Source organism: Propithecus coquereli, unplaced genomic scaffold (genome assembly GCF_000956105.1).
Source record: "Propithecus coquereli isolate 6110/MARCELLA unplaced genomic scaffold, Pcoq_1.0 Scaffold180, whole genome shotgun sequence".
In the NCBI taxonomy this organism is placed as follows: Eukaryota; Metazoa; Chordata; class Mammalia; order Primates; family Indriidae; genus Propithecus; species Propithecus coquereli.
Window position 1 is genome coordinate 3,707,260 of NW_012142746.1, and position 22,191 is coordinate 3,729,450.

The following is a 22,191-nucleotide window of genomic DNA, read 5'->3' on the forward strand; positions in this document are numbered from 1 at the left end:
TTATAGGTATCATCAGAAGCGCCATAAGAAAGATAAAAATTTAACCGATGTTGTTCAAGGGAAAATCAAGGATTTCAATTGGATCTATAGAGCCAGAAATATAATTTTATGACACTAATTGCCTACTACTTAAAAAGAAAATGTTTTAATTTTTGAAGTCTAATGTATCAACTTTTTATTTCTTTGGAGATTTCTTCTTAAAAGTCATGTTTTGCCATTACTCTTTAAAATATATCATTTCTTCACTTTTTAGAAATCATTTTGTTAAAGTACTTTTTATAGAATTTTAAAAAATATGAGTACATTTGCAGATTTGTTTTATGATATGGTTTGGATGTTTGGCCCTTCCAAATCTCATGTTGAAATTTGATTCCCAGTGTTGAATGTGGGGCCTGCTGTGAGATATTTGGGTCATGGGTACAGATCCTCCCCTGCGATATTGAGTGAGTTCTACTTTTATTAATTCACAGGAGAGCTGTTTTGTAAAGGAGGCTGGCACCACCTCCTCCTCTTCCTCCTTCTCTCACTACGTAACACACCTGCTCCCCCTTCGCCTTCTGCCTTGATTGGAAGCTGCCAGAAGCCCTCACCAGAAACAGATGCCACAAGAATTGGTGCCACACTTCTTGTATAGTCTGCAGAACTGTGAGCCAAATAAACCTCTTTTCTTTATAAATTACTCAGTCTGAGGTATTTCCTTTATAGCAATACAAAGTGATATAACAAATTTTATTTCACAGAACTCATAATATAGCTGGGTATAAATTGTTGGTACAAAACAGTTTTGATCAGGCATTGTTCTGTTGATGTCTACTATCCAGCATTTCTGGTAAAAGGTTGAATATACATCTGATTCATATTCCTTTGTAGGGACCTTGTTTTTCTGCTCTGAATTGTTTTAATTTTTGAAATTCTGAAAATTCATTGGCATGTATCTCGGTATGAATCTTTTCTTTTTTATTATCCATCAGACTCAATGCTTTACTCCGTGGACCTATTTCAACGTAAAAAAATGGCTATTTTTTTCAGCTCAGGAATATTTTTTTTTTTTACCAATATCTCTTTGATTATTTCTTCTCTGTTTCTTATATTCTTTGATTTTAGGGCTTCTGTTTGTTTTGGATTGGACTTAATCACCAAGTTTCTTAATTATATCTCATATCTTTCATTGCTTTACCATATGCTCAATATTTGGTAACACATCCCAGATTTTATTCCTCCTTACCCCAATCCATTGCATTATTTAGTTTATATACTGAATATTTAAATGCCAGAAATACTATTTTAATTTTTATTTATAATATATAAATGTAATATGATATTTCAAAATATTAATTTACATTACTTGCTTAAACTGAATTGTAAATAGAGATAAAATTATCTTAGCTGAATAATTTTCCCAAGGAAATAGGGTTTTCCCAAGGATGTTTCACTTGATCTGTGAAAGTTTAATGGCTAGGACTTGAAAGAAAATCTTTTGTGAGGTCAGATGAGTTTAGGAAAAATTGTGTTTGACAAACATTGAACATATTTCTTGAATCCATAATTGCAAATATCATTTAAAGAATTCATGGACACTGAGAACCTCTAAGAAGCAGTTTTATACTGATGATTTCTCATTTATTTTACTAAAAATACTTATAATTTAAAAAACATATCAAAGCATGGGATAGTTGAAGAAATGAAACAAATCCGTTTTAGAATATATTGCATTGGGAATATTTTGTTACAATGGAATTTTGTTAAATTTAATGTGGTATGTTTCTAGAAATTTCTAATATCTTTGCATTAAATAAATACATTAAGAAATACCTTCTGAATACAAGAGAAAGGGAATATCATGTATTCATCACTGTCCCACTCCATTTCCTCCTCCAGGATTTTGAAACAAATTTTCTATATATTTTTTTTGGTGACAGTTTGGAAGCTTGGTTGTCTTTTTTTTCTAGGTGATTGGGATGATTTAAATGAGAGGAACTGAAGGACAATAACTACAGAAAGGCTCAACTAATTTTATTTCAGCTTTCCTCCTTCCCACTACCAGGAGAAGAGCACTCAATCAAGATCTGCCTGTATGGACAATAACTGTTTACAGAGTCTAAAGAAAAGCACTGTGTAATATTGTTTCTTGTATAAAATTTATTATAATCAGATCAACACTGGACCATAGAAATAGCTTTGTAAAAGGAGAACCAGTCAACATGCATATCTACTGCCTATATCTTTGTAATAAAGTAAACTGTATTAGATATTACCTGTTTTGTGGCCAAATTATAGAAAAGCATTTTTTATGGCAGCAATTTTTTCCACCAACAAAATTGACAAAAATATTCTCAGAAATACTTGAAATATTTTCAGTGTGGAGGATATTGGGGTTGCAACTGTATTTATTTTAATTGATTTAGCTCATATGGTTAAGTGTTTGTAGCCTCTTTGTATGTAAATCCTTGGTGCATTCTAGTGCGTTATTGAACTACAGTTCATTAGATAATGGAATCTTATGAACTTTAGTAATTTTTTCCACTTCCATCCAGGAGTGAATAAGTAAGATTCTTGTTCCAAATAACACATTTTGTAAACTATTGGCAAGATGGCTTTACTTATAAAAAGGTAAGCAAATATAAATAAATAAATGAAAAGCTTGCTACTATCTTCTGCCATCATCATCTTGCAGAACACAAATTTCATATTCACATTAAAAAGACATATTGCTGATATTGATCATTAACTAAGAAAATGAGCCATAGGGGAGACATTATACTAAAGAACAGTTAAATGAGACATAGTCCCATGATACTTGCCTCTTGAAAACAGCCTATAACTAAAATCTTTCGAACAGCATGCTGTCATTTTGTAAACTGTTATACTGAAAAGGTAAAAGCCAATTTTTAAACTTGAGAAGTAACCACCCACCTACATTATATGACCTCATAGATCTGTAAATTGAAGTCCTTCTTTTGCATTAATTTTAGTGATAGTAGTGAATATTCTGGCAATTGACAAAAAGTTCTAAATAATAGGTACATGATACAGCAGCAGCCTTTGGATTTGAGATAATTTATGATTTGTATTCTCAGTGTACATTGTATTCTCAGTGTTCATTTAAGGTATATACATGTAGAATGAATACAATAAGCATCCTTTACTCTCTTCTTGGCAAGCAAAGAAAGATGTGTTTCTGTGTCAAATAGTCCTCAGCTGAAAACTTGACTACACCCATTCCAAGCTGTGTGAACTTGTGTATAGTGATTTACTAATCAGAAAAACGGTACCAGTAATGCAAAATGTTAAAAGTATTAAAATAGGTGTGCATTTAAGATGATGCTAATATTGTGCTTAGCTCACTGTTTTCAATCAATATTTGGTAGCTATTATTTTACAAAGTAGTCTGTCCCTGAGAAAGTAGTCGATTCATTATGTAAAAGCCCATCTTAGTTTTGTTAACTTTAGACTCTTCTGTTGTAAGCCTAGAAGACGAATATATACATTTTCTTTTCCTTCTTATGCTATCATTTTTTTCTTTTCCTGCTAGTCACTGAAATTTCATTTATATTATTTCTAGGGAAAGTGTTAGTAGGTAGTAAACATGAATAGCTTTTGTAATTAATAAATCCCAAAATTAGTTTGACAAAGAGGAACTAACCTTCAAAAAGTAGTTTATAAAAGCTCATAAAAGTAGCTTATACATTTATGTAGCCTTTAAACTTTTCTTATATTATTGTCTTGAATTACTATTTAATTTTAAGAGCATTTGTCTTATTTCTGTAACACAAAAAAAGCACCATTAGATTTTGTCAATGTGTTTCCATTACAGAGCTTTCACTTTTGGAGGCTCAATAATAATGGCGTAATAAATAGTAGATTTTAAAGAGTTACTTTAGACCACCAAATAAAGATCCACTAAATATCAGAACTGATATTCTGTATTGTATTGTAAAAAATTTGACAATTTACAATGCTGAATTTTTTTTGAAGAAATGAAGAAAAGATTGCAAATATGCAACATATAGTAGCTTTGAGTTACTTTCCTCAGATTCCAGAAATAAAATCCAATAGAGTATAGGTGATCTTCAACAGGGTGCCAAGAATACACAATGGTGAAAGGGTAGTCTGTACAACAAAAGATGTTACACAAATTGGATATCTACATGCAAAAGAATTAAGTTGGGTCTTTTTCTTACATCATACACAAAAATTAGCTAAAAATTATTTAAAGATTTAATTATGAGACCCAGAATTATAAAACTCCTAGAAGAAAAACATAGGTGAAGACCTTCATGACATTGGGTACGGCAGTGATTTCTTGGATACAACACCAAAAGCGTAAGCCACAATACCAAAAATAGACAACTAGGACTACAGAAAACTAAAAAGTGTCTGTATGGGAAAGGAAACTGTCAACAGAATGAAAAGACAACTTACAGAATGGGAGAATATATTTGCAAACCACGTAACTGATAAGGGATTAATATCCAAAATTTACGAGGAACTCCTACAACTCAATAGCAAAAAACCCCAAAAACCTTATGTAAAATTGGGCAAAGGATTTGAATAGCTATTTCTCCAAAGCAAACATACAAATGGCTAATGGGTATATGAAAAGATGTTTAATATCATTAATAATCAGGGAGATGCAAATCAGAAATACATTGACATATTACCTCATACACATTAGGATGACTATGACCAAAAAATAAAAGAAAGAAAACAAAATATAATACATGTTGGTGAGGTTATAGAGAAATTGAAACCCATATATACTGTTAGTGGAAAAGTAAAATGGTACAAGAGTTACGGAAAAGAGTGTGGTGGTTCCTCAAAAAATTAAAAATAGGCCAGGCGCGGTGGCTCACGCCTGTAATCCTAGCACTCTGGGAGGCCGAGGCGGGTGGATCGCTCAAGGTCAGGAGTTCGAGACCAGCAAAAGCGAGACCCCCTCTCTACTAAAAATAGAAAGAAATTATCTGGACAGCTAAAAAAATATATATATAGAAAAAATTAGCCGGGCATGGTGGCGCATGCCTATAGTCCCAGCTGCTCGGGAGGCTGAGGCAGAAGGATCACTTGAGCCCAGGAGTTTGAGGTTGCTGTGAGCTAGGCTGACGCCACGGCACTCACTCTAGCCAGGGCAACAGAGTGAGACTCTGTCTCAAAAAAAAAATTAATAATATGATTATATGATCCAGTAATCCCACTTCTAGGTATATACACTAAAGAATTGAAATCAGAATCTTGAAGAGATATTTGCACTTCCATGTTCATTGCAGCAGTATTCACAACAGTCACAATACAGAAACAACCTAAATGTCCATCAAGAGATGAATGAATAAAGAAAATGTGATATGCACATACAATGGAATATTATTCAGCCTTAAAGAAGAAGGAAATCCTGTTATCTGCTACAACATCAATGAAACTAGAGGATATTATGCAAAGTGAAATAAGCCTGTCACAGAAGGACGTATACTGCATGATTCCACTTACATGAGGTATCAAAAATAGCCATATTCATAGAAACAGAGAGTAGAATGGTGGTTGTCAGAAGCTGAAGGGAAGGGTAAATGGGGAGTTACTGTTCAATGGATTTAAAGTTTCAGTTATGCAAAATGAAAAGTTCTAGAGATCTGCTTTACAACATTGTGCCTATAGTTAACAATACAGTATTGTGGCTTAAAGTTTTGTATAGAGAGTAGATCTCATGTTTAGTGTTCTTACCACAATAAAAAAAAAGAATCACACATAGTTGTCAATGACTCACATGACTCACATGACAAGATGTTGGAGATTAAGGGCTTAGAATGATTTTTTTAAACAAATATTTAAGTAACTTACAAGCTAGACTCCACAAGGGGCCATACCTAAATTATGAATTTAGTGGCTAGTAAATAATTTTATTAATTTTTTTCCTGTTTATTTTTTCTTAAACAACTGTTTAGGTAATTGTTCTGCTACCTTCCCATCCTTACCTACCTCTCCTCATGCCTCCAATAATCTTCACTCTGACTCTCACATATCAAACATCAATTATATGAAAATTAGGTCCATTTCTCCCAGCATTTATTGAGAAATGAAACCTATCATTGCTGTCTTTGGTGTAGGTATTGTGTCATCATAAGCTGCCCTATATATGCGGGGACTGGATCCTGAAAGCTAACAGAAATACAGCTATTTTCATTGTATTAAATGATTTAACTCTTTATATTCTCTCTGGCTAAGAACCTATTTTAGTACTTAAAGGAATCAGGTTGCATTGTGCCTCTCTTATGCTATAGAATTGACATGTGTTTCCATATATGTGTAGATCACAATTGTCCTTAACAGAGGTGATTTTAATTCCTATATTTTTATGGCACTCCAGAATTGGTAAATATTGTGTAATTAATTTTTTTGGAGGAAGCATGAGAATTTATTTTTCCTTTGAAAAGGATCCATACATTTGCTTGAGTCTGAGAAATGTAGAGTTAATTTATTATGCTAGTCCTTCTGCTGGAATTCTATTCAATCATTAGAAATGATGTTGTAGAAAAACATGTAATGAAATAGTGAAATGATCAAAATATATTGATAAAATTAAAGAATAGTTACACACTGTTACAGTAAGATCCCAATGTTGAAAAAGAAAGAACATAATTTCTATATATAGGAAAAATGGGACAGAGGGTCCCCAACTTATAATTTTTTGACTTTACAATGGTACAAAAGTGATATGCATTCCATAGAAGCCTAACTACAAATTTTAAATTTTGATCTTTTCCGAGGCGAGCGACATATAGTACAATTCTCTTACACAAAATATTCAACACTTTATAAAAAAGTGGGCCTTGTGTTAGATAATTTTGCCCAACTGTAGGCTAATGTAAGTGTTCTGAGCACATTTAAGGTGTGTAATTTATGATATTCACAGCATGTTCTTATTTTCCTCTTTACTCAACACTGTCAGGAAGAATTTGAAAATGATAATAGTGGTAATAGTGGTCACTTTTTAGATTACAATAGCATGAGAATGTGATTAAGCTTTTTAATCTCCAGGCTACTGCCTGAAAATATGGTTTTGAATATTAAAAAGGGGCATATTTCCGATACCATTTATCTTCCAATGTTCAATAAGGCATACTTTATTCAGTTCCCACTGAGCTCAAAATTTATGTTAGAAAGAAAAATAGTGTATGTCTCCATGGTGCTTGGGGGCAATTTCATTTCTCAGTATTTTCTATGAGGTCTAGTCTTATTTTACTTAAGATACAATGGAATGGGCAAATAGAAAAGGTTTATTAGTAGAACATTCCAATTCAATTCAGTAGTTCCTTGGTCATATATTATACATTGAGTCTAAACATTAAAATTAGAGAAATTTATCAAGCTTTACCTGATGTTTCCTTAAGTTTCCTCTTTATACTTTGGGAATTTAAAGCAAAGAGGTCTTTGATGCTTAGCACGACATCACTCATTACCAAGATGATGAAGAGGGAATAAGCAAAATTAATTAATGACCAAGACTTGTACAGTCATTGATATGTCATTTTATCTTCAAAAATTCAAGTGAAATAAGTAGTGTTATTCTATGTATAAGATGAGGTAACAGATTCAGTGAGGCAACTCACCTATAGTCACAGGATAAGAACATGGCAGCACTGGGATATGAATTCATTTCTGCCTAGCTCCAGAGACCATACACTTAGTATTTTTTCCTGCAGACTCTCAGAAATTAAAAATAATTGCCTTTGTCTTTGTTAAACCACATATTCCTATATTCAAATTCTCCAAAGGTTTTATTACTCCTATGTGACACTGTAATACAATTGATTATTACAGTATTAGGGCTGTGGTTGGCTTAAAGTAGAGACTTATGGACATACACATCACCAAAGGAAAAACAAGTCTTTATTGAAAACAATTTTTAAATATTTTAAAACAGTTTACCAACATAAAATTGTACAATTTGGTGAATTTTGACACACATATATATACATCTATGAAACCACCAAACCCCAAAATAATGAATATATCCATTATCCCCAAAAGTTTCCTCATGCCTCTCATTAATTAATTCCTTCCCCACTGCCCCCCAACCCTGGCCCAGGCAAACACTAACACTCATCTGTTTTCTAACACCATCAACTTTTTTGCATTTTGAAGCTATTTGGAGTTTTCTTAGTTATAAGATGAAGATACTAATACTTTTTGGTTGTTCTATGTTGTAAACATCAAAAAGAAAAAATATAAAAAAAAATAAAAAATAACAATACAAAGAACATGAATGGACTTTGAAAACTTTAAGAGGCTACAATAACACAACTGTATATCAGGCTCTCTTGAATTCTGCCTCCTTCTAAAAACTACGGATTTGAAGTCAGGTTGTTTTTTGAAGTCCAACTGGTGTTAAAAAATCAATGTAAATCAAACACTGCTTCTGTTCATGTCTTTATGACAATTAATACCAATATGTGTAATTACAGTGTGGAAAAACCCGCATAATTTCTCTGAGGAAAGTTTATTTCACTGGAAGTAGCCATTACCAATAAGCATAAGGCCTTACCAGTGATTCTTATTTTGCACACACATATTTTCATTTTCATTTTAGCATATGTGTTGCTGAAGTGAGCACCACTTTTTCATCTTAAGCAACAATTAAGGTTGAGTGAGATTTAGTTGCATGCTATTGCTGGATAAACACCATCAAAACGTTATTTTTTTCTTGGTTTCTTTGCGTTGTACCCTTCTAGTACCCCTCTTTCTTCCTGGCTCCCTCCCCCTCTTCCACAAATATATGTTGAGTATGTATTCTGTGATGCTTGTGGCATTAGGTACATATATTATAATAATTCTTTAATTCTCAGCAAAATCTGAATTCGATATGGTGTCCATTTTATAGATGAGGATGCATGCACCGTGAAGTGCACGGTCACATAACCAAAATGTGGAAAAAGGAGGTCTGTCTTTTGCTCAAAGGAACTGAGCATTGACCACGTAAGAGTGAACACCGCTGCACAAATCACAGGATTCAATGGAGACCCTCAGAAACCAGATAACACTGAGCCACACAGCATGATATTGGCCTCTCTAAGGTCTGAATAAACAGGTATTGGGATTTTCCAGATTTTGAAGGCATTAGTGACTCATTTCTTTAGGATATTAAAGTAAGTTCTTCAGTATAAGGTAACTGGAAATGAGTGTCCTACAAACATAAGTTCTACAAACATAAGATCTTAATAAAACTAATTGTGAATTTGGCCTTGGTAGGAGAGCACTGAAACAGGATCAGATGGCCTGAGTGAAGTTCTAACAATAGAGAAGACCATGTACAAAGACATAGAGGTAAGAATAGACATATTGAATGAAGTCTGTAATGCAGGAGTATGCACATGTGGGGTGTGTGTGTGTGTGTGTGTGTGTGTGTGTGTTTATGTATCTAGCTAAGTTTAGATGAACCTGGAGAATTAACAAGGGTGTGAATTTGACCAGGTTTGTGTTTTACAAAAAACATACTCAAGGAGAAGAGAGATTGGATTGGACACTATTACTGAAATACAATGAGATACAGTAGTAATATGAACCTGAGATTATGGTCATAGATTTGGAAATAAATTCTAGCCTTTGGCTTACAAAACTACATCAATAAGAGTTGGTTCTTTAGGCACATGATGCCCACAGACAAGCTTCACTATAAACAGAGAATCTGCATATAAACAGATATATATATCCATTCTTACTAGAATGAAAGATATATATATATACTTCCACTTCATCACTGGAAACAGAAATGCACTTCAGATATGCACTACAAATCCCTTTAGCTACAAATTTACCTCTCCCAGACAGTTTCTCCTGTTATTTTCAAATGATAAAGAAGTTATTTAATTTCTTATTTTAAACTTATGAGTGAATTTTAAATTGCTATTCATGAAATGCAAAGATTAATTGTATTGAATAGATGTGTCAAGATATTTGATATTACTATGTAGCTTTGCTCACACAGGCCTATTTTGCACACAAAATTTGCCAGGGACTTGAAGCTCCCTGCTATTGTTCACCTGTTTATATGATTTGGAAACAGTCTTTTGTGGTGAACTTTTATGGATATGGTGAAAATTTATATACATTCAATTAAGAGATATGATAAAATGGCATAACTCACAAGTTTTACCTATAATTTTGATACTAGTTTTCAAACTGGTTTTGGAGGTTTGATGGAATCCTAAAGGGAAGATAACAATTTTACTATTAAAGGGAGTTAACATTATTTTGGCTGTAGATTCTAGTTTTAGGTTGACAAAATAATTGTCATAATTATTTCATTACAATTTTAATACAAGTGGAGCTATACAAGGCTCCTTTTACTGAGCATAATTATCTTGAGATTCATTCTATGTTGTAGGTGACAATACTATATCATTGCTCTTTTTAAGAATACTTCCGGTTTTGTTACTGGTTTTATGTATTTTTACAAATAATTGATGTAATGATGTAATATTTACAAGGCTGCAAAAAAGTGAGAAAAGGATATATGAATATTGATCTCATAGTTGGTAAAATATATAAAATATTGATGACCCTGAAGCAGGCCATTGAGAAATATTTATAGGCATTAGTTATTGAATTTTCAAATATTACCAGTCAAAGTTGTACATCCATGGTGGGACAATCATCAGAAATTCTTATTGATGTTTAAAATGAGAATGAGTAATAGTCAATTCAGTAGTAAATAGAAAACCTCTTAATCATCTTCACTTGCATCGTATTCTATGTGTGGATAAGTATTTAGTATGTGTGGTATAGGAGTATTAACAGAATCATATTTCCATCCCTTTCTGAGACATAACTTCTCAAGGATGTCTGGCATCATGTAGCCCTTGCTTAGAATGAAATCCTTAAAGGCAATTGTTCCATAAAGCTCATCAATAATATCTGGTTTATGAGCTCTTTCTTCAGCTTCAAGTAAGACCTTGGGGTCAATCAAAGGTTCATCATTTATTAACTTTTTCCACAACTTAGGCTTCAGATACTATGCGCCGTACCTCATCTTCACCCAGTTGGGTTTATAAGGATTCGGTGCTTTCTGGAGTTTCCTCTCAACGTCTAGTTCCTGTATGGAGAATTCTATCTCCTCCATTTCGTTTAGCTTCTCACTGTACTTTAGCTCTGAAGTAAGCTGTTTTATCTTCTTGATGTGTAGGTCATCATCATAGGTTAGTTTGTAGTCACATTTAATTTCAAATTGTTTCATGATGAACTCTTCATCAATGTCCGACTCTCCATCTGTGAAAATATTTACCCAATTACAGAAGTCATGGACTCCTCTTGGTATGTATCTGTCAGGAAGAGGATCAGCAAGCACATCTGTTGTGGTTGGCGTTTCTTCCTGAAGCGAATCATCTGGCTGGGTCACGGGAGTCCTGGGAGGTCCCAGGAAGGCTTTCCTAGAATGACGTTTACAAAGCTTCGTGGGTTCCCTGGTTCTTTTCCTATTGCCCTCACAATAAGCCCATGTATCCTCCAGCTTCAGGATCCAGCACTTCCAGCACCTTTAGTAAGAGATCTGCAGGTAGATCTTCTTCCAGATTCGCGTAGAGGGCCAAGGAATGCTGAGTCAGGCGGGCTTCTATGTTCTCTGCGGAGGCCTTCCTTGCTTGCTGGACTCGCGAGAGCGTGGAAAACAAGCCTGCTTCCTTAGACAGCTTTCTCCGACTTGTTCTGGGGGCAGGTTGGGGAACTCTGTGAGAAATAATGGGGAGAAAGGCCTCCTTAGGGCTGCGAGTGATCAGACCTTCACAAGGTGGACAGCCTTTCCTGAAGTCGTCCAGCCCTTCTTTCACAAATATCCACCGCTGGCTGTTCAGGGAGGTGGGGAACTTCAGAAGCCTGTTCTTGTGCTTTGCGAAACACTCGGAAGGTAGTTTGTCATTGTACCAGGGCTTGCAGTTCATGCCCAGGGGCATCGGCTCCAGTGCCCACTGCCGGAGGAGCTGCTCCTGGTCCATCGTGATGCTCCTGGCTCCTAGGCCACCGCTGGAGGTTCAGTAGTTTGTTCTCCTGCACCCACGGTGGTCGCTAGGAGACCGCGAGCCACGTGCAGCTGGGATTCTTCCTGGAGGTGGGACCACGCTGGCACCAGCACACGCAGCCTGGATTCTCCAGGGGATGGGCTGGACCGAGCACCCAACTCCAGCTCATTCCATTTTATTGTCCCTTGTGTGAACATAACACTATTTATTTATCCATTCGCTTTTTTTTTTTTTTTGAGACAGAGTCTCACTCTGTTGCCTGGAGTAGAGTGCAGTGGCGTCAGCCTAGCTCACAGCAACCTCAAACTCCTGGGCTCGAGCGATCCTACTGCCTTAGCCTCCCGAGTAGCTGGGACTACAGCTCGGCTAATTTTTTCTATATAGATTTTTAGTTGTCCAAATAATTCCTTTCTATTTTTAGTAGAGACGGGGGTCTCTCTCTTGCTCAGGCTGGTCTCGAACTCCTGAGCTCAAACAATCCGCCCGCCTCGGCCTCCCAGAGTGATAGGATTCCAAGCGTGAGCCACCGCGCCCGGCCTCCATTCGCCTTTTGATGGACATTTGGGCTGTTTCCTATTTCGGATTATAACAAATTAAGCTTCTATGAACATTTTATGTTTACATCTTTGTATGCACATATACTTTCGTTTCTCTTGGGTAAATTTTAGCAAGGAGTCCAAAGGTGAGATGAAATGATAGGTGTATGTTTAACATTTTTAAGAAACCACCAAACTTTTCCAAAGTTTTTATACTATTTTATATGCCTTCTAACATTGTAGGAGCATTGCAGTTCTCCTACATACTCTCCCAAACTTGGTGTGGTTAGTCATTTTAATTTTGGCTAGTCTAATAGGTGCATAGTGGTATCTCATTGCAGTTTAATTTGTATTTTCTAATGACTACTAGTATTGAACTTCTATTCATATACGTGTTTACCATTTATCTCTCCTTTGGTAAAGTGTCTGTACAAAGTTTTTTGCCCATTTTTAAATTGTGTTGCTTGATATTCTATTGAATTGTAAGAATTCTTTTTTTTTCTTTTTTCCTTGAGACAGAGTCTCCCTCTTCTGCTGTGGATAGAGTGCAGTGGCGTCGTCACAGCTCACTGCAACCTCGAACTCCTGGGCTCAAGCGATCCTCCTGCCTCAGCCTCCGGAGTAGCTGGTATAAATACTACAGGCGCGCACCAGGACGCCGGCTAATTTTTCTGTTTTTACTAAAGACGTCATCTCGCTCTTGCTCAGGCTGGTGTGGAACGCCTGAGCTCAAGCTATCCTCCCGCCTCGGCCTCCCAGACTGCTAGGATTACAGGCGTGAGCCACTGCGCCGGCTGAGTTGTGAGAATTCTTCATGCATTCTGGATGTAAGTCTTTTATTAGATATATGATTTGCAAATTTTTCTCCTCATCCTTGACTTTTCCCTTTCATTGTCTTAACAATGTCTTTCAAACAGAAGATTTTAAGTTTGATGAAATCCAATGTATCAATTTGTTCTTATATGGATTGTGCTTTTTATGTTGTATCTAAGAAAATTTTGCTTATACAAAGGTTACAAATATTTTCTTTTCATTTACATCTGTGATCTGTTTTAATTTTTGTAAATGGAACATAATATGGATCCAAGTTTTTATTTGCATGGTATGGGGGAAGGGCACACCTCCAATCCTGGCTTGGGTAAGGCAAAGCCATAACATGTAGCCAAAATGTTTGTACCCCCATAATATCCTGAAATAAAAAAAAAGTATAGATTAATTTAAGGAAGAATAATTTTTAGAATAATATACCTCCTTTCTAAAAACAACAACAAAAAATTTTATCCTTTGCCTATGGATATTTGATAACTCCAGAACTATTTTTTTTTTTTTTTTGAAACAGAGTCTCACTCTTTTGCCCAGGCTAGAGTGAGTGCCTTGGCATCAGCCTAGCTCACAGCAACCTCAAACTCCTGGGCTCAAGCGATCCTCCTGCCTCAGCCTCCTGAGTAGCTGGGACTACAGGCATGCGCCACCATGCCCAGCTAATTTTTCTATATATTTTTAGTTTTCCAATTAATTTCTTTCTATTTTTAATGGAGACGGGGTCTCGTTCTTGCTCAGGCTGGTTTCAAACTCCTGAACTCAAACAATCCGCCCGCCTCGGCCTCCCAGAGAGCTAGGATTACAGGCGTGAGCCACCGCGCTGGGCCCAGAACTATTTTTTGAAAAGAATATTTTTCTCCACTGAATTACCTTTGAAACTTTGTAGAATATCTGTTGTACATATTTTTGTAAGTCCATTTCTGGACACTCTTCTGTTTCATTCATTTTTTTTTTCCCTCACAGAAATTCCGCACTCTATTGATTACTTTAGCTTTATAATAAGTCTTGAAATAAGACTTTATTAGTTTTCCAACAAAATTCTTCTTTTACAAAGTAGTTTTGTCTTTATAGGTCCTTTGAATTTCTATAGAAATTTTAAAATCAGTTGTCAAGGTTGTAAGAAGAATCCTTTTGTGATTTGGATTAGGATTTTGTTGAATATATTAATCAATTTGTGGATAATTGATATATTAACAATATTGAGTCCTCTGACCTCTGAGCAAGGTACGTCTTTCCATGTGTTTATGGGATCTTAAATTTATCTCAGGCATATTTTATAGCTTTCAGTGTATATGTCATTTACATCTTTTTTTCCTCCAAGTTTTCCCTAAATATTTTATGTTTTTGATACTATTATACACAGTATTGTATTTTTAAATTGCAATGCTCAGTTGTTCATTGTTAGTATATGTATAATTGATTTTTGTGTATTGATCTTGTATCATCCAACTTTGGTTAACTCACTTATTAGTTTTAGAAGCATTTTGTAGTCCCCTGAATTTTCTATATAGATGATCATGTCATCTGTGAATGAAGGCAGTTTCCCTTCTTCCTTTCTAATCTGAATATCTTTTTTCCCTGGCTTTATTGTGCTGGCTGGAACCTATGTATAATGTTGGCTAAAAGTGATAACAGGTGGAAATTTTTGTCTTTTTTCTGGTTTTAGGGGAAAAGTCATTAAGTATGGTGTTAGCTGTAGCATTTTTGTACATACGCTTTTTCAGTTTGAAAAATTATTTTTTATCCTAAATGTTCTGAGATATATGACAAATGCTTTTTTGACAAATGCTTGGATTGTGTAAAGTGCTTTTTCTGTACCTATTAAGATGTTCATACAGCTTTTCTTTTGTAATTATGTTAAACTAGTGAGTTGTCATGATTGATTTCCAAGTGGTAAACACATTTTGAATTTTTGAGATAAACCTCATTTTTTTTATTTCAGCATATTATGGGGTACAAATGTTTAGGTTACTTATGTATATTGCCCTTCCCCCCCATTCCCCCGGTTTTTATGCTCTTTATTTATTCTCTGTGTATCAGATTTTTGCATCAATGGTTATGAGGGATATCTGGTGACTGTTTTCTTTTGATGTTGTTGTTTGACTGGCTTTGTTATCAGGGTAATGCTGGCTTCATAGAATGGTTTGAAAGGGATCTATGCTCTCCATTTTCTGGAAGCATTTGCATATGATCGGTATTATTTCTTCCTTAAATGCTTTGTAGAAGTTACCAGAGAAGCCCCAGGTCTCTGGCTTTCTTTCTGAGAAGGTTTCTTAAACTACAAATTCAGTTTCTTTAATAGGCATAGGGATATTCTGATAATCTATTTATTCTTGAACGAACTTGGTTAGCTTGTGTATTTCAAGGAATATATCTGTCTCATCTATGTTGTCAAAATTAGTGCATAAAGTGTTCATACTATTCCCTTGTTATCTTTTAAATATCTATATATAGGAAAAATATGGTATGATAAAAATGTTTTTAAAAATCTGTGGAATGTCTGGTAATATCACCTCTCTTGTTGCTGATTTTATTAATTTGTATCTTCTCTTTTTTTCTTTTCTTTTTTTTGAGACAGAGTCTCATTCTGTTGCCCTGGCTAGAGTGCCATGGCATCAGCCTAGCTCACAGCAACCTCAAACTCCTGGGCTCAAGCGATCCTTCTGCCTCAGCCTCCCGAGTAGCTGGGACTACAGGCATGCGCCACCATGCCCGGCTAATTTTTTCTATGTATTTTTAGTTGTCCGATTAATTTCTTTCTATTTTTAGTAGAGACGGGATCTCGCTCTTGCTCAGGCTGGTTTCGAACTCCTGAGCTCAAACAATCCGCCCGCCTTGGCCTCCCAGAGAGCTAGGATTACAAGCGTGAGCCACCACGCCCGGCCCTGTTGATTTTAATATATAAAAAATCTTATATATTTACTCATGTAATTATCAATTTCACTAATATTCATTCCTTTGTGTAGATCCTTATTTCCATGTGTTATAATTTTCTTTTTCCCAAAGAAAATTTTTCAACATATATTTTATACTCTATGTCTGCTAGTGATAAATTTGTTCATCTTTTCTATGATTGGAAAAGTCCTAATTTTGTCTTGGTTAAAAAATACGTTTTTGCTGTATATAGAATTCTAGACTGACCATTTTTCTTTTCTTTTTGTACTTTAAGAAGGTTGCTCCAATTGTTTTCTTATTTTCATTTTTTTGGACAGGAAGCCTGATTTCACCCTGATTCTTTGTATGTAAATGTCTTTTTTCTGTGATTACTTTTAAGATTTTCTGTTTATCACTGTCTTTGAGAAATTTAATTATGATGTGACTTGGTGTGATTTTTTTATGTTTCTTATGCTAGGGTTTTGTTGAAATTCTTGGATTTGTAGGTTTCCATAAAATTTGGAAAAAATTGCCATTGTCTCTTTAAATAGGTTTTCTGTTCTGTCTTCTCTCTTTTCTTCTTCAGACACTCCATATATATGTATTATATATACATATATTAGAGTCTATATATTATACTATATATTAGACTTCAGATATATATATATATATATGTATTAGGTTGCTTGAAGCTTTCTCACAGCTCAATGATGCTACGCTATTTTTAATATTTCCTTTTTTCTTTGCATTTTATTTTGGATAATTTCTCTTGCTAAGTATTCAAGTATACTATATTTTCTTCCACAATGTCTAATATGTCATGGATGCCATTCAATATGTGTTTTCATCTTAAATTTTGAAGTCTTTATTTTATAAGTTTGATTTTAAAATTCTTTATATCTTCTATGTTGCTACATAACTTTTTGAGCATTTTGAGTATAATTATAATAATTGTTTTAATATCCTTTTCTGATAATTCTAATATATTGTCATTATTGACTTGTTTTGATTGCTTCATCTTTTCATTATAGGGATACTACTACCTCTTTACAACTATGGTAATTTATTATTGGATGCCAGACATTGTTAAGTTTTACCTTGTTGGCTGATGCATAATTTCGTATTTTACAAATGTTTTTGACTTTTGTTCTAGGATGTTGTTAAGTTTCTTGGAAATTGTTTGATCTTTTTGGGTTTTTTAAAGATGTGTTAGACAGAAACAGAACAGTGTTCAATCTGTGGCTAAATATCGCCCACTACTGAGGCAAGCAAGACCCTTCCATGTACATTACTGAATGCTCTTTCAATCTTGAGGTTTTCCAGTCTGTTCAATAGGAAAAGTCACTATTCCCAGCTTTGTATAAGTACCAGACACTGTTATCTATAATCCTTTTAAGTGGTTTATTTCCTGGCCTCTTGTCATTTACTGACATACATGAGTTGATCAGTAATCAACTGAAAAATTAGCTTGGGGATAAGACTCCGCAAGTTTCTGGAGTTCCTTCTCTGTGTATCATTCTCCTCTCGGGTACTTTATCTTGAGAACTCTACCCACCTTTTTCTCTAGAGTCTCTCACCATCTCTTCAACTAAGTGATACTGCTACTCTCTCACTGCCTGGTTTCCCCTTCCCTGAGCTGTGACCTGGATCTCAATAAATAATCTAGGGTAATCATAGGCTCACTTCATTGATTTCCCATCTCACAGTGACCAGTCTCTGCTGCTTGATGTCTAGTGCCTTGCAAACTGTAGTTTTATTTCCCCCCATTTTTTTTGGCTGTTTCAGAGGTAAATTGTCCCTTCTACCCTATCTTGGCCAGGAGAGGAAATATAATTTACTTTGTCTTGCTTTGTGTCTACCAAATTATAAAGTTGCTTTCTTAAAGGTCATCAAAGACTTTACCATCAAATACTTTATCACATTCTTAATGATCTTCATCATTTGAAATAGTGGATTACACCCACCTTATTGAAACAAAGTCCTTCCTTAGAACTCATATCATTCTATTTCGTTTTTCCTTCTAACACTCATGATATTCATCTACTTTGAAATCTACAAAGTGAACACCAAACTCCTTAGCATGCAATGCTAGGCCTTTTACAATTTTGATTCAGCATAGCTTTTATTTTGCCATCACCAATAATTCAATAATACACAAATTACCAATTAAATATCATTCTTCAACCATGGCCAAAACCTGTGTCATTTTTTTTACCATCTATTTGGTTATTCATTCATTTATTCAACAAACATTTATTTTTTTTCTTTTTATTTCAAGATATTATGGGAGTACAAACATTTTGGTTACATGTTATGACTTTGCCTCACCCAAGCCAGGATTAGAGGAGTGCCCTTTCCCCCATACAATGCTCACCCCGTCCATTAGTTGTGAGTTTACCCACCACCAACCCCAGCCCCCAATGAATATTACTACCATGTGAGCACCTTAGTGTTGATCAGTTAGTGCCAATTTGATGACGAGTACATGTGGTGTCTATTCTTCCATTCTTGTGATACCTCACTTCGGAGGATGGGCTCAAGCTCTATCCAGGAAAATATAAGAGGTGCTAGATCACCATATTTTATAATTGAGTAATATTCCATTGTATACATATACCATATTTTATTAATCCACTCATGGATTGAAGGGCACTTGGGTTGTTTCCACATACTTGCAATAGTGAATTGTGCTGCCATAGACATTAGAGTGTAGATGTCTTTTTTGTAGAATATCTTTTGTTCTTTTAGGTAGATGCCCAGTAATGCTGGATCAAATGGTAATTCTACTTGTATCTCTTTAAAGTATCTCCATATTGCTTTCCACAGAGGTTGCACTAGTTTGCAGTCCCACCAACAGTGTATGAGTGTTCCTATCTCTCCACATCCATGCCAGCATTTGTTGTTTTGGGACTTTTTGATAAAGGCCAGTCTCACTGGAGATAAGTGATATCTCATTGTGGTTTTGATTTGCATTTCCCTGATGATTAGAGATGTTCAGCATTTTTTCATATGTTTCTTGGCCATTATTCTGTCTTCTTTTGAAAAGTTTCTGTTCATGTCCTTTGCCCATTTATTGATGGGGTTGTTTGATTTTTTCTTGTTGATTTTTTTGAGTTCTATATAGATTCTTATTATCAGCTCTTTATAGGATGTGTAGAAAAGAAATATTTTCTCTCATTCTGTAGGCTGTCTGTTCGCTCTCATGATAGTTTCCTTGGCTATGCAGAAGCTTTCAACAAACATTTATTAAGGTCCCATTTTGTACCAGGCAATGTGCTGGAGCCCCAAACCATTGCAATTAAAGATAGAAACACTGTGTTCCGTATAATGAAATTCCCTTCATTTCGTTTCCAGATGAAGTCAGGCTTTTTCATGTGAATTATTTCAAAGGTTTTGTTCAAATTTCATCATTAAAGTATATCTTTTTAAAGTGTTGAGTAAGGCAGATTAGGATTGCGTATGAATGAAATAGACCCCAAAGGCAATCACAGCAACAACAAAAATAAATAAATGGGACCTGATCAAATTAAAAATCTTCTGCACAGCCAAGGAAATGATCATGACAGCAAACAGACAATCTACAGAATAGGAGAAATTATTCACATGTTACACATCCGATAAAGGGCTGATAACTAGAATCTATATGGAACTCGGGAAATCAGCAAGAAAAAAATCAAACAACCCTATCAAAAAATGGGCAAAGGACATGAACAGAAAATTTTCAAAAGAAGATAGACTAAAGGCCAACAAACATATGAAAAAATGCTGAACATCTCTAATCATCAGGGAAATGCAAATCAAAACCACAGTGAGATACCACTTATCCCCAGTGAGAATGCCCTTTATCAAAAAGTCCCAAAACAATAAATGTTGGCATGAATGTGGAGAGATAGGCACACTCATATACTGCTGGTGGGACTGCAAACTAGTACAATCTCTGTGGAATGTAATATCGGGATACCTCAAAGAGCTACAAGTAGAACTACCATTTGATCCAGCAATCCCATTATGGGGTATCTACCCAAAGGAAAAAAAGACATGCTATAAAAAAGACATCTACACTAGAATGTTTATAGCAGCACAATTCACAATTGTAAAGATGTGGAAACAACCCAAGTGTCCTTCAGTACATGAGTGGATTAATGAAATGTGGTATATGTGTACCACGGAGTTCTACTCAGCCACAAATCAATGGTGATCTAGCACCAGTTGTATTATCCTGGATAGAGCTGGAGCCCATTCTACTAAGTGAAGTATCCCCAAAATGGAAAAACAAGCACCAAATGTACTCACCGTCAAATTGGTATTAACTGATCAACGCTTAAGTGCACATATAGTAGTAACATTCACTGGGTGTCCGGTAGGTGGGAGGGGGGAGGAGGGAATGGACATATTCACATCTAATGGATGCGGTGAGCACTGTCTCAGGGATGGACACGCTTGAAGTACTGACTTAGGTGGGGCAAAGGCAATATATGTAACCTAAACATTTGTACCCCCATAATATGCTAAAATAAAAAAAAATTAAAAAGTAGAATTAAATGAATCAATATAAGCAGGGGGATCTAAGATTGGTGTCAGAAGCTAAAATGTGAAGCAATAGAATAAAAATCCAGGTGATCAGGAAAATGGAAAAGTGGTCTAAATCTAAATATTATTTTTTGTGAGTGTTTTCTAAAAAATTGTTATTATTATTCCATTTAGTATGACACACAGAACATCTCCACTTAAGGCCAAGGAGAAAGTGACATTTTCAGATGAAGAAACAAAGACAACTAGTAAATTGCCTAATGTTAATGGCCAGTTATAGGAGAAAAATTTATATTCAAAGACCTTTGAAAATTCACTATTGTTCTCCAGTCACATGGCAAATATTTTTCCATATTGGGAAAGATATAGATGCAACAGAAATTGCACATATCCATTATTGCAATTAGCAAGTGAAACGTAATGAATAAGAATCATGTGTGCCAAGTAATGCTTCCAAAACTCACTTTACTCTTTAATAAAAGAGATTACATACTGTATGAGAATGAACATCTTCCAATTATCCATCCTATGCTAGCTGTGGAAGTCAAAATTAGGAGACACGGATATTGGAAAGGAATCTGCTGAGGATGTGTAACATTTCCTAAAGTCATATCTCTAAAAAGTGATTGCCAGCCTATTAATACAATGCCCATCTCTTTGCTCAGTTGCCCTATTCTTTGATTTTTAAAGTAATGAGGAGCATGCTAATGTTGTGTCTTAAAGGTCATTGTTACCATAACTTTGCTCCTCTATATCAACATATAATAAAAACATTTTTGATAACTTGTAATCTAGCAATAACTTGCTAGCAATCTAGCAATATCAGATTATTCTACTATAGTTTAAACTATTAATTAGCGTCCTATTTTAGTTTTCACTTTGATTTTACTTTTTCTCCATTAACACAAAATTGTTAATTATTTCTCCATATTCTTGGCTTGTATGTGTCACTTATCCCTCTTTTGACATCTAACAGATATTTGTATATAATTGCTTATGCTTAGTCATCTGGTTTTCTAAGCTTTCCAAATTTAGTCTCTCTTGTTTAATATTTCTTCATAAATCATTCCAGGCATTCATCATTTTTATTCATCTTCTCTTAACTTCCATGTAATCTAATTTTGCCCTTAATTTTCACTATGGAAATATGCAAAATTTGTTCTTGCTGAAATATCAAGAAAGCTCATATTTTATCACTTGAATAATCAGATGAAAAGAACATGACTGTGAAATGTAGGTTTATTTCTGCATTTGCAAAAGGAAACATAACCAAGATGCTGTAATTTGAAAAGTGCAACTTGATAAGAGAAAAGAACAGCCACTATAACATTGAAAATGTAGTGCAATAATCACAGGGCAAAACTTTGTGAATTTTAAAAATTAAAGATTTAAAAGCTGAAGCTCAGTTTTCAACTGTCATGAGAGGC

General features: G+C 34.8%; 1 pseudogene; it reads right to left on the reverse strand.

Moving 5' to 3' along the window:
- Positions 1-10,714: 10,714 nt before the first annotated feature.
- Positions 10,715-11,978, reverse strand: LOC105808853 (annotated as a pseudogene).
- Between the last annotated feature and the right edge of the window lie 10,213 nt (positions 11,979-22,191).